Source organism: Colletes gigas, unplaced genomic scaffold, assembly GCF_013123115.1.
Source record: "Colletes gigas isolate AHSC1104 unplaced genomic scaffold, ASM1312311v1 Colletes_gigas_Sc00010, whole genome shotgun sequence".
Lineage (NCBI taxonomy): Eukaryota > Metazoa > Arthropoda > Insecta > Hymenoptera > Colletidae > Colletes > Colletes gigas.
Genome location: NW_025106639.1, coordinates 9,357,269 through 9,370,961, shown reverse-complemented (window position 1 = coordinate 9,370,961; position 13,693 = coordinate 9,357,269). Strand labels below are relative to the sequence as shown.

General features: G+C 46.8%; 1 protein-coding gene across 2 annotated transcripts in view; it reads left to right on the top strand.

Annotated features, from left to right (window-relative positions):
* Nucleotides 1-13,693, top strand: part of LOC122397750 (zeta-sarcoglycan-like) — a 134,558-nt gene that overhangs the window by 21,924 nt on the left and 98,941 nt on the right. The window lies entirely within an intron of this gene.

Genomic DNA, 13,693 nt, shown 5'->3' with positions numbered 1-13,693 from the left:
AGCACTTGGGCGGAGCAGTTTTTGAAAATTTATTACGTCGCTCCTTAAGCATTGGTAACCAGGCAGACGCTCCTCGGCGATATCGCTGATTCATCGATATCGTAAATAGAAGTTTAATTAATTCGCCGGTCGGTTAACCCGGCTGACAGGTCGACGGAAAGGAGAGAAGATTGGGATTACGCCGACGGTATAAGGGCTTGCTTTAAGCTGCCGTAATATACCCTGGCCTCTTATGTTCCGAACCGTTTCGAAGGGGCGGGTTATGCGAACCAGCGGGGTCAGCAGATAGAAACTAGACCGGATACGACGGATTCGCTAATGTCCACGATAACGACCTAAGAATCGTCGTCGAGGCCCACGGTCACCGCGACCGATCGGCTAAATAACGTTGACCGTGTCAATAAAATCGATAAAACATTCGACGCGCGAACCTCTGGTGACCTCTTTCTGTTCGACGAATTTATCGTCTTGGTCGATTTAACGAACCCATGAATTAGCAGCTCTTTTTAACTGGGCAAAATTTATGAGCAGAATTAAAATTAAATATCGCCGCGTCTCTATAACCGACCGACTTGGATGTACTCGGTCATTTCACCTTCTGACGTTCGTACAGAACGTTCAATTATTCAAACTCGTGTTCGATTAATCACGCTTCGACGCGATGAAATCTGCTGACTGACGCTCGTATCGAGAGACGTTTAACCAACCATGTACACGCGTGTTAAACGTTCTTGTATTCGAATAAAATATTTGTTACAATGGATTTGTTTATTACCATCGTGGTTCGAAAAACTGGATGACAAAATGGGTGGTGGATAGTTTCGATCCGATTACCGGACCAAATTCCTTGCTTCTGCTTCGTCACGTTTATGTACGTACGATTTTCTAGAAACGAAAGAACCCAAGCTGTTTCTGAAAAATTAAAGATAGCACACGTGTGCCGTCATTTTGTCCGGAACTTTACTTGGTCATCGAAACGGTTCTTCATTATTTCTGCAGATAAGTGGTTTACCGTGAGAGTAGAGTCTTCCGTCAGTCGTCGTTTAGTCGAGAGTCGATAGTGTATCTTCACGGACGTATCTCTGCCCGTTCTGGGGAAGTATAAAGTTCCTTTATTTATCATCCAATACTCTTAAGGGGTCCTCCTCGTTTCTGAGACTCGCCCACAACCCATACACGGCAGTTTTCGATCCAATCGAATTAGGAGAGTCCACGTTAATAATAAGATAAGTTTCGATAACAAGATACTGAACGAATCACCTGCTGCTGCCGCGTCTTTAACTATCGATCTACGGTCGTACGAATCTCACCCGCGAAATTATCCATAATTCATGTTTCGTGATAGTTTTAAAACTGTGAAAAATACCGGTCGAAACTGCAAATAATTTCGCTAGACGTTTTAATAATTATAATGAGTTTGAACCGAGAACAACAAGGGGCGAATCGTCGGCTGAATTTTTTAATCGGTTTCGATGAGTCACGACAAGATTGCTGACAATATCCGCGAACGTGAATGGGCTACTCCATTCTTTACAATCTCCGATCGTCCTCCTCGAATTTACGGTGCGAGTCGACGTCACGCGTAAATCTCCGCAGACGCGGTTCGTGGGAAATTGGAAAAACGAATCCGCGATTGGTGATTCATCCGGGCTAGCGTACATCGATGCATATTTTAATGACGAATGGAAAGGCGCGATCGTTGGTGGCTTCGCGACAAATCAATCCAACCGTTTTGTATTACCTCGATTTCACTACTTTTTTCTTTCTCGGTTGTACATTTTATTCTTCGTCTGCCTCAATTATTTCCACCTTGTACTGTTTGCCCTCGAATAACAACGATACAAGATAAGCGTTCTACATATATTAATTATTGCGGTGTCTCGCAAAAGTCACTTTGCTATCCGGTTACGTTTAAATCGTCTGTTCGTCGCCATGGTATGGTGGATCGTCGTGTTTGAAATTATATTTTAACATGGTAGCGATATGTAACGGCGATCGAAAGAGCGAACATTTTCTAACTGTCGCGTTTTTGTTTCGGTATATGTAGAAACGTTTGCAGAAATGATTCAATGGTCGGGATTGATTTTCGCGGGAGCGCGTTGCTTAATCAAACACGGGAATCGACACGATTATTAAAACCGTAAAAGAATATCAAGGGTTGTTCTTTCGGTTTTAAATGTACAATTACGCGGAAATTGCGCGCGAAATCGCTGCCCATGGAAATTACGTAACGGCGTAACGGGACGGCGGGAAGGATAGGGAGGGGATTGGAATGGGGAGCGGCAGAGGAGAGAACATTTCGAGCAGAGAAATGGGAATTAAATTTTCATAGATCGTTATTGCAGCCGACGTTCGTCGCAGATTTCCCCGGGTCTGTTCGTTCGTCTCCTCTCCATTAAACGGAAACAAACTGTGGCGCGGCCGTCTTTTAATCTGAAAACCGCGGCGTCCGATTCGTGGCAACGTCCAAGACGATAAATTCGTTAACGCGGTGATTTACATCGATAGGAGGAATGGTAATACCGTAGATCAGCGATCGAGTACATATATCCTGGTTACTGTTCGACGTAGGTTTATTGTCAGAACGATACGCTCGAGTTAATCGATAATTACGCGAACCGTGCTCAGAGAGCATCTCTAATATTCCTATTGTCTTTGAACAGACGTCTCGGCCGGTTGTCGGTGCACGGGGATTCTATAGGGAGAAAAGACAAGGTCGGAAGTGGAAATGGTTGGCATCCAAAGTTGGTCCCGTCTAATTTCACCGTGTCGTTGTATTATGTACATAGGGAAGAGACGCGAGCTCGTTCCCGTGCGGATTTATCTGTGCATACGCTCGTATAATATAATACAACTCGATACCGTCTTGGTCTAAGTTTCTAGCCGCACGGCGTGCTCGTGATTAATCCCAGTTATATGGGAGGAGTCGTGAAATCATCACGAGGCTTTGCCCAAGTTCCGTCCGTATTGGTGGAAGAAGCGATACAGAGACCGACGATGCAACCGTCACGTTGGTAAACTTCGGAGTTGCGACGAATCCGGTTGACGACATTAGTTAGTTGCCCGATGTCGCGATTAAGCGTTGCAATAAGCAACCATTTGCGTTTAGCGGCGCACGGACGTCTTGGATGAGAAATTGAATAACATTTCACGCGGAGAAGACGGCACGAGTTCGAACGTGTCTCGCTTCCGGAATACTTTAACCAGTGTTCCGAATCGAGCGTAGATTACGGGCAACAGAATCGAAGGAACGGCATAAGCATCGATCGTCGTTCTCGGAGAAGCTTAATCGAGCAACGCCGGTGAAGGAAAGATCCGAAAGTTGGCCGACTCGCGTTACGAGAGCGCGGAGCGTACTTGTCGCGCGTAATCTCAAGATTGCAAACCGGAACGAAGGAAAGGAAGGTTGGAAAAGAAATAGGAGGAAAACCGTGAACGGGGACAGGGGCGTGAGCGGAGGTGGGGGTGGGGGTCGGGGGTGGGAGGGAGAGAAAGAAGATGGAACGGCAGCAGGAGTCTATCCGTAGGAACGTGCGACTAAATGAAAGGAATGTAAATCATAAAAAGTTACGAGCTTTTAAATCTCCTACAAGGTGGTGCACGTTCGCTTTAATTACCTTACATCTCTCATTCCTCCCTTGGCCTCCCTTGGTCGTCGGGGGTGCTCGTTCTCCAGCCCATCCCATGCAACGAACGGCAGAGAGAGTCGGATGCATTCCTTCCTTTTGCTCCTCGCTCTCTTTCCCTTCTCCGGTCTCTTCTTATTCCACCTCTCATTTGCATTCCGCGAAAACGAGTATCTTCTTCTCCCCCGCTGCACGGTCCTCCCTCTATCTCGTTCCTCCGTTCTGGCATCTCTACCGGTGCCGGGGTGTCTCGCTCGCAGAAATTTCCTACCGCGAATAGATCACCTTCAGGGCCGCACGCTCTTGGGGATAATTAGCTACGTGGCCGTGGAGCACTCACGTCCTGATATGCGGTGTGTACCATAGAGGAAAAGGAAGAGGAGGGAGGAGGAGGAAGAAGCAGGACGCGCAGGCAGGGCTAGAGGTGCGCGCAGACCGAAGGAAACGGAAGAAAGACAGACAGTGGCGAGACGGGAACGTGCTGGAAAAACCATACGTACACGTTCTGGGTTCGTTATTAACGCCGCCGTCAAGGGATTCACTCGCGAAAGCTGTGCAGCGAAGATATGCAATCTTGCCAGGAAGGGCTACAACCTGCAACCACCGCGCGGAGGATTGCTTTCAAAGTGATCGCGAGATAAGTGAAACACATTCCTTTCCGTCACGATGTCTTCCCTATGAAGCAGCCATCTCCAAAATAGGGACTATCCGTCCTCTTTCTTTCTCGTTATTTCCCAGCCATCTACCTTGAAAGTTGCACCTATCGGACGGCTGGCGGTAAGATTCGCCTCCCGTTTTCCACATTCAATGTCGCAGCTCTCTGATCGAAAAGAACGTCTAACGCGAAACGTTGTTCGAACACCAGCTGTGTGCCGAAGTTCGTTAGCGGAGGACTTGCCTCTCTCCTCTTGCTACCCCTGTCGACTGAACCCTCGGGGACCTACTCTTGTTTATGTTACGAGGGATGTTCGGAAGACTGGTACCGCCGGTGCCTCCGATCGAGTATCTTCGAAATTTCATGACGTTCAGGGTGCTTACTTGGGAACTCGTCGAGAACTTGGTTTCGCCGTCATAGGATCTGAAAAGGACTCCCACAAATTTCGCGATCGCGTACCGCTTCGGCCGCGAATTATTTTTTCCCCGCCTCCGTTTACGAGCATTAAACAAGAGGAAATCCCGATGAAAAATCTCGCGCGATATTTCCCGACGTCCGATGCAATGCGTGCGAGCTTGCATTCGCATGTGCTGTTGAAGCGGAGGAGCAGGGTAGGCGCGTGTAATACATGTAATATATAAAGCGTTGTAATACGTTACGGAAAGGGTGGAGCGAACGTCGAGTTGGATGGGACATACGTCATGAAGTGACAGGCGGAACAAATGGAATCTGAACCAGCAATCCTCCGGTGTAAACTGCTTATGTATTGAAATTTGCTAGGCGTCACATACCGATGATCTAATAACAGTGTAAGTACCGAACGATATCGTGTCCCCGTACAATTTAATTACATTTACGGTGTCCACTTATCGAACAATAGTATTGGAATCATACGCGCTTTTAAACACTGAAAACATTTCTAATTATTTTCCGTTTCCATTCAATTCCAGTTCTTGCTGAAAGGCTTAAACTTTCCTTTAAAATACTATTTAATTAACGCAAGAAATGCTCGTGTGATCGTTCAGATTCTATAAAGTAAACAGTCCACGGTAAATCCTTGTCCGTCGAGGAACGAAAGGGTCTTCGATCTTTGTGCCGCTGTAAAGAGAATCTTTGTACGCAAATACGATACAATTCAATCGAGTCAAACATGATAGATCTCCCGCTCGTGTACGAGAGATTGAAAAACAGTTTGATCCTATATTTATTACGCTTTTAGACGAGTCAAGCGACGGATAATGCGATTGTTGAAAAGGCAGCCAGTATATGTACACGCTGTACAGGCAAAAAGTGAAATCAAAGTCATATTATGGCTGAAAGTGACCTGGTTCTTCGATCTTTTTCGAATGTAGGTTATCCGAGGCTTCGGAGACGAGACCTATCGTCGAACGCGAATATTATTCAACCTTCTCGGGCCGTCGACAAATGGATATCGTAGCAGTGCGCATTAGTAGGAACGTAAAATGGATACTATGCTCTCCTTTCGATTTCTTACACGTTCGAGTAAATCAACTGCTCCAAAATGGATTTAAAGACACGGAGAATGTCGTTCGTAGGATCGCGTATTTCTATTGTCGATGATTCAGAAGTTGTACTTGTACTTTTTAACGGTAGCCTCTCGTCGTGTATATTCTCGGTGGTGTACCCACGACGGATCAGGATTCACGGTTAGATCGTAGCTGATATCCGTTTGAATTAGACAATTTCCGCTTATCATTTCCATAGAAACCCGGCTCGTATCTTCGCGTTGAATGGTTCTCCGGTTCCCGTAGCAGCACTGAACGCGTCAGGCGAAGGATTACGGTAAAACAGCCACAGGCTTCTCGTATCGTACGGTCCCCTGACGCCGAGCTACCGCTAGCAGATAGGGGGATCAAACAATTGCCACGAATTAGTGGCGAGCGAATCGGCAGCGACGAGACAATAGATCGCGCGACAATCATTGCCGGCGCCGTCACCGCCACCGCCATCGCCATCGCCATCGCCACCGAGCGAGCAGAAAAGAGAGACGCAGGGCAGAAAAATATGTAACTTGTTGACACGGTTGATCCCTGTGGGCCAGAATGTGATTATGCAGTCAAATGAGATTGTGGCATATGCATGAACTCGGCCCTAGATCTCCCTTCGTGGCTGGCTCCAGTCCTCTCGATTTCTCCCCTACGCGTTGCTTCTATTCGCCTCGCCCTGTCTTGTCAGTTCTCTACCCCCGTCTACCCTTTTCCAGTCGCTTGCGATTCGGGGGTGTCTTCTTCATCGCGAACTCTTAACGACGCACTCAGGTGTCGTTAGAACGGTGACGATCTATGTCCCGACCCTCTTAACTTTCGAAGGATCTTGATGCTTAAGTTCGCGCTGTTAAGTTCCAAGTAGTTCGAAACGAGGACTGGCTACGGAATCGCAAGAGTTCATTATTGCGTCAAGTTGGCGCGCGCTCGAATCAAATTGCAGCCGGGGAATCGTATTATCCCCGTGTTTACACGGGAAACATTCGGAGATTGCGTGTTCAAGGTGGCTGGAGTTGGACCGTCTCGGACGGTAACGAGCAACGGATGTACTTTTAAGATACATATCGCGTTCCCGATGTTCGTCGTACGCGTACCGACGAGTCGCGGAGAGCTCCAGAGACGATCCGTCGTTTAATCGACTGCTTGGCCGTTCGTTCGAATGGATTTGAAACTCCGATCGTCAGTGCGCGATCCCGTTTTATCCCGTGGACGGTTCAATTACCGCTAATACCGAGATTTCGTCGTTTCAACGCCAGGGTTTAACGAATAGGACTTCCCATTCTGCGCCGCGGTATCGGTGAATCCGATTGGCCCGTGTTTGCCCCGAGACTTCGTTCGCGGAAACAAAGGTAAACCATGATTTATAAGATGTAGCGGGAACGCAAACTCCGACAATGGTATTCGAGGGACGTAGACGAGGTGGAGAACGAAGGAAACGCCGCGAGAGGAAAATCACATTCGTGTACAAGACATTCGGTGATAGCGAAGGCACGATACGGGGGGAAACTTGTCGTCCCGCGGTTTCATTACGGTGATGTATCATTGCGTCAGATTTACGTTCTTGCCTGTTACCCACGTGCGTACGTCTCTACGTGTGTATATGTATACTTTTGTCACTGGAATATGTTATTTTATATTTATGCGTCTACTTGATTATCATTCATGGAATTTTTCTCAACGCCGCGCCGCGCCGCGTCGTCGATCGATATGCTTGATACAACTAGGCAATCCCACGGATGGGAAAAATCGTCTTTCGATTAAGGGCGTACGCGTTCGAATGTAAAATCATTTTTTTCGAGAAACGGAACTCCACCTTTCCGAGTTGTATCGCCGATTCGAAAACACCACGTACGCTATCGATTTCCATTCGTCAATTACGATCGAACGAAGAATAACGTATAAAGTTTTCGTTGAAAGTTGAAAGCTCTACGTTTGTAAATCGATATTACAGTAATAGATATACTGGGACAACTGTAATAAGCGAGAGAGTGGGTGCGTGTACGACCTTTTATCTTTACACCAATTCATACATCGGAAAGCTTCGAGAGGTAATTCGGTTAACGTTGATCCGTGCGTCGCGAAAATGGAAACTCGGGCTTCGCCGAATCTAGAACAATCGATTCTGACTTTTGCAATGGTGTATGTTATGCTCTTATTCCAGTGATGTATTTTAAGAAAGGTCACGAGTTCGACACCGAGTTCACATAGATTTCGTCGCAAAGGTCTTCTCACAGATACGTTGGATTATTTTTAAAACGGCTCCCATTTCGCTTGGTTTATTTTTGATGTAGCGACGTTACGCGATGGTACGTCGTGTTGGTAGGTGGTCCCATATTGCGTTGTATTCTATTGAAATTACGAGAAAGAATTAGAGGAAAGTGTGGAAAAGTAGGTTTACATCTAGATACGTGTGTCTCTGTTTGCACAAATCGTTATCTGTGTCAAAAGGGTAGGTACACATCGCTTGCAGTTTCATCGATCAATCGTACGCTTCTTAGAAAAATCACGTAATCCGAATATATTGCACACGACGAATCGAAACGTTGCGTTGCACGTTAAACCTAAACGGTACGATTTTACGATCGTTCGTGGTATTCTTAATTGGGGTACGGTAGCGTTGTCGTTTCGTGTCCCTAGATCCTCGCCCAGCTTGGAAATCGAAACTTTGGCCGGCGAGTCTTTGTCCGTAGTAACGCCGACAATTTTGGGAATTCCTCTGGAGCGAGGAGCAGTATACCGAACGAACAAGAACTTGGCGGGATTCTAACCGAGCGACACGACGCGGGCCGCATTATCTAACCAAGCGAGTCTAAAGTCTTCGAGAGCCAAGACGATTCCTGCTGCCAATGACTTCGGGATTTCTGGCCGGCGCCTTTAGTATCCATTGGCCAACCGGTCCCCCGGAGAGATTTGTTCGATCGATGGTTCATCGAAAACCCTTCATCCGTATGGGATCGAATTTATTGTCCCGGGTCGACTCTCGATGTTCCTGGTCATGAATCACCGTGTTGCATCCAAAGTTCGATAACTTCGTGTCATTTACGGCAATTGCCCCCCAAAGATCATCGGAAGAAGCATCTCGGGAGATAATAGCGTCATTTACATTATGGACTAATTCCATTCGATCGCCCTGAAAGATACAGGCTCGATATCAGTTGCATACCGCTGCAGATACGTATTCGTTTATTTCGTTTTACGTCGCTTCTTGGTAAAGAATACTTTACGCGTGCCAGTTCGGTTCAATTAGGAACCTGAAAACGACTGATTAACAGTCGGAAACGAAAACGGGGGAATCTTGAACGTAAAGATGCGACGTACGGGAGCAAAGAGCTCTTGCGCCAGAACCAACTTCTATGGCTACGAATACGTGCATATAGAAGGAGGAGAGAGTTAGTCTGGGATTCTACCCGAAGAGAATACCAATAGCGGTTTAATCCATGGTAGCTACCATGTCTAGTAAATTTACGGTCAGCGTCCAAGTGTTATTATGTCGACTGTTCGATTGCACAACGCACAGGTATAGACTGCGACGAAATTTACGGTGCCTCGCGGATACGCCGGCATTGTTTCGCTCCCTACCTCCCCCTACCTACGTTTTATATTTTTATTTTTATTATATTTTCGTGCTCCCTTGGTCGACCGAGCGTATTCGCAACTTGTGCGATCTGGACGCGTGTCGAAGAACAAGATTGGATAGATGATTCGGAGAGCATGCTGCACCGAATTCGGAGAAACAAGGTTCTTTCGAAAATGGAAATCTGTTTTCTTCTTAGTCTCTGTTTATTCGATGTTCGAAATATTACGATGGTCTAGTATCGATCAGAGAGGGTATTCCTACGTGACGTAAAAGTGGTTGATCGACACTGGAGTTACCAAGGATCCATGGATAAGGAAAAATCTAATCGACCATCCCTTGGTATATTTCGAGAACGGTCGTGGTCTCGGGGCGAAGACGTTCGATTTGCCACTTGCTCATCCTACCCCTTGTCCGCGCTACAAAGTAGTTATGTATTTGTGTTGGAACCTTGTTCGACGACACTGTTCCTAATATCGATTTAGCGTTCAAAGGGTACAATTTATATCGCTTCGATAGAGACTCTAAGAACAGTTCATCTTCCCCAAGGCGGTGTTTTGATAGCTGTCCGTGACATATTTTCCAGTCATTCGATTAAAGTACACGTTGAGTATACCGAAGGAATTTTCGATAAAATCCGTTTTAACAACGCTTCGTGTATCTTTAGCACGGTATATTTATCGAGGCCGTCTCCGCAAGATCGTCAATTCGAACGAACATGCTACAAAGTGTTTGCTTAATTTTGTTCGATGTTAAGAATATATGATTACATTATTTAATTAATATAACGTGCATTTCACCGCATTGAAATTGCGCAGGAAAAACTCGTTCGGTGTATTAAAAATCTCGCTGTCTGTTGGTATTTTATTTGCGCGCACAATTTGTTGAAATTCATGCGACCCAGAGCGAACAGCGGTAGGAAAAATACTAGGACGAGAAGTTGGATCATCCCCGGGGAGGCCGAGTCATTTCGTACATAGAACCTTTAACCTCGAGGGCAAGAATATACGTGAGCGATATATCGGCACGCCAGGTTTACATCGCGATCCGCAAACGATGCGCATTACTTATGCAGCGACGTGCTCCGTCTCTTTGATTTCCTCGAGTCTCGCGTTTAGCCTCGTTAAACCTTCTTTCGAATGAATTTCGTCGGTTAAGAAATTATTTTTTCGCCTGCGAGAAGATATGTACTTGCAAACACGGGAACAAGATCGCTTCCCAGTCGAACAACGAATTGTTTCCCCGATGCGTTTCCTCGGGCAGTCCTGCCAACTTGAACGAGTTTACAAAGCTTCCGATACCGGTAAAATAACGAAATTATATTGTGCTGGAACTGTGCAATCTTTGTTTGTGGAATGTCTGGTAATGTTTACGGATATCGATAAAGACGCTGTTCGCTTTCAATTATAGTTATGTTGGATCAGAGATCAATTTACGCTAATAGTTAAATAGTATATTAACGTTCGTAATATAAAAGATAAATAGATGCTGCGAACCAATCAATTTCGTGAAAATCAATTATCGATATATCGCGCCGCGACATTCTGCCCCTCGCAGTGAACGTTCTACGCCTCCATTCCTCTCTGTCACCGGGTTTTTGCCTTTTCCTCGATTGTTTCTTGCTTTTTCTTATTTAATCTTTCTCCTCTTCGATAAGAAGGTCGCGCGTTGGTGCACACGCTGTGACGGTAATGGTGGTTGCGCAGAGTACAAGTTGTAGCATTATGCCTGATGTCCACCAAACAGTTTTCCTCTCGTTTCGCATAGACACACGGAAGAGCTTTCGTGTTGAAAGTTGCCTGGCCTATCGCGCGTTCGTGTTTAAAAACCCTTGACTCTTGAGAGGGAAACTCTGGACCGGTAGCCAAGCATCGGGTATTATGTATGGTGTTTGTTTGTTTCATCGTTTAGAGCCGGTATCTTTGCTCTCGATGCCCCGTCCACCGGAGAGTCTCACCATCGAGAGCAACGTTTGAGAGAAACATAGTCCGGTGTACAGCAGGCACAAGTTGCATAGCACGCACGCGTCGATCGGATGCGATTCGGTTGTAAAAGGGATGACGGGTTTTAAGGCGTTTCGCACGACGGAAAGTACGCAAAAGTTTACTGCTGATGGAGTGGTACATTCTTCGATTCCGGCTTTACGGTAAAACGACCAAACGGCGACGGCATCTTCGACCCCTCGCGCTCGCCGTTTCTCCAACGCCGCCATTGTTCCGCAAGCCAACACCCGAAATCACTTTCACGATATTCCAATACACGAAACGAAGCAAGAAGAGTCGTGGTATTTTTCGTTCGAAAACAACAGTCAGCTCATTATTTATTCAGATTGTTTGCTCTTCCACTCCTTCCGCCATCCAGGATGCAGTATATTTCTCGTTCGTTGTCCGACGATGAGTTTCACGGAGGCTCGATAAGTGTACCGCGTAATCGTTAATTTTGTCGATGTAGTCGTGTTGGTAAGCCGCGGCAGCTTGGCAATAATTCGACGATGCGAACCAGGCCGACGCGACGCGTGACGTGGCGGCATCGTCGCGAGCAGAGGCGTCGATTTTACGCGGCGAACTCGCGCACCGTGTAACCAGTGAAATATTAAACGACGACAACGAGTACGGGACGAGCGCAAAGTACGTTTGATGTAGTTCCGCCATTAGCAGCGAGAAACATTGGACGGTTGAATGGCGCCGGGAGTGACGCGCGTTACTTACAGCGGGCCGTGTAACGCTAAACCGGATATCGGGGAATTGGTGCAAACGGTTTTTCTACGCAAAAGAAAACCCAGCGATCTAATTTCCCCCTCCCTCGACGCGGATTCCTTTTTTCCCATTTTTCTTTCGCCTGTATACGCTCGGCGGGAAGATACCGGTCATTCGGTTTTTACGACGTTCCCAATTGATTTCCGGTCGGTCCTTTTTTCCGGCCGGAACGACGGAAACTATACGGGTCCAACTTTTCGCTTCGTCGTTTTATTTATTCGATTACCCAATATCACGACGATATATTTATGAATTTAATATCGCGGCGTGTTTTATGGGCGTCGATGTTAAAGGTACAAAAGAACGTCGGAAACAAATCGGAATGAAATGAAAAAAGTATAAACGGCGGTTGCACAGTCTCCGTTGACCGATTTTAACGGTCGACGTAACGGCGGAGCAGGCGCGTAAACTTAAAAATTTTAACGCGTCCCACCGTCCCCCTCCAGCCACCACCACCCCCCGTTCGCCTGGCCGGAGTTTAGAATAGCCGGACGTAAAAAGCGGCAGGTTCTCGGTGGCGGCCCGGTCAATAATTGCGCTTCCGTCGATGGCGGCCCGCTGGCATCCGGTTATTCGAGCGCCGGTAAAAGTCTGGGTCGACCGCGGGGTGATTAACGCGGTTAATTTGTTGCAATTTGACCCGACTAGCGGCACCGTCGATCCAGGACGATACCCCTTCTCTCTCTCTCCTTCTCCCTCCTCGCCACATTCGTTTTAGTCGGACCGTGTGTTCGTAAATAATTTACGAGTTGTAATTGTAATCTCGCATCGGTTACTGACCACCGAACGCGACGTCGCCGTCGCCGTCGCCGTCGCCTCGCCTCGCCTCGCGCCGTCCTACGACGAGCAACGGTTCTTAAATGCCGATTGTTCGAACCATTTAGGATCGTCTTTTATCGACATTTAAATGGGTTTGCTGTCTGGTCGTCGATTGATCGGGACGACAAATACTGTAACTTGGAAGATTCGGAACGTCAGGCGCAAATAGACGATTAAATCGAAACCAATGTTGAATGAAACGAAAAGGTTTCGATGGTTTTGGAGAAGCACCAAACTCCGTCCCGTTTAACGCTTCGTGGATAATATATTAGCTTATTAAGTTGAGAATCTCCGAGAGAATTTGTCAATCGGCGAGGAACGGGGCACGGTAACGGAGGGAGGTGTTTTTAAATTGAGTTCGATACGTTGTCGAGACACCAACGACCGGCGTTCTTTTCTTGCGAAGGGGTGACGTTAAAGATTGAAAGTTGCTCTCCAAGTTGTTCCTCGGCTTGGACGGTGCATCGGGGATAAAACTTTTCCCCTCACCGAGTTTTACGCTCAAGTATTTATTATCTTTTTATTAGCATCGTCGGGGTTTATCTCGACGGGGAGAAGGAACGTGCGGTATAAAAACGCCACGTTTAATAACGGCGTCGTCGGTGAATATCAAGTACATTCCGCGAAGCTCCCGGTAAATATTTTATAAAACTGAGAGATTCCGGGTTCGGTTTCGCGGACGCATCGGTCGGGTATATACGTATGTAGAAAGGGGCGCGTCGATGCGATTTCTCGAGCGCGTTTCGACCAAAAATCTA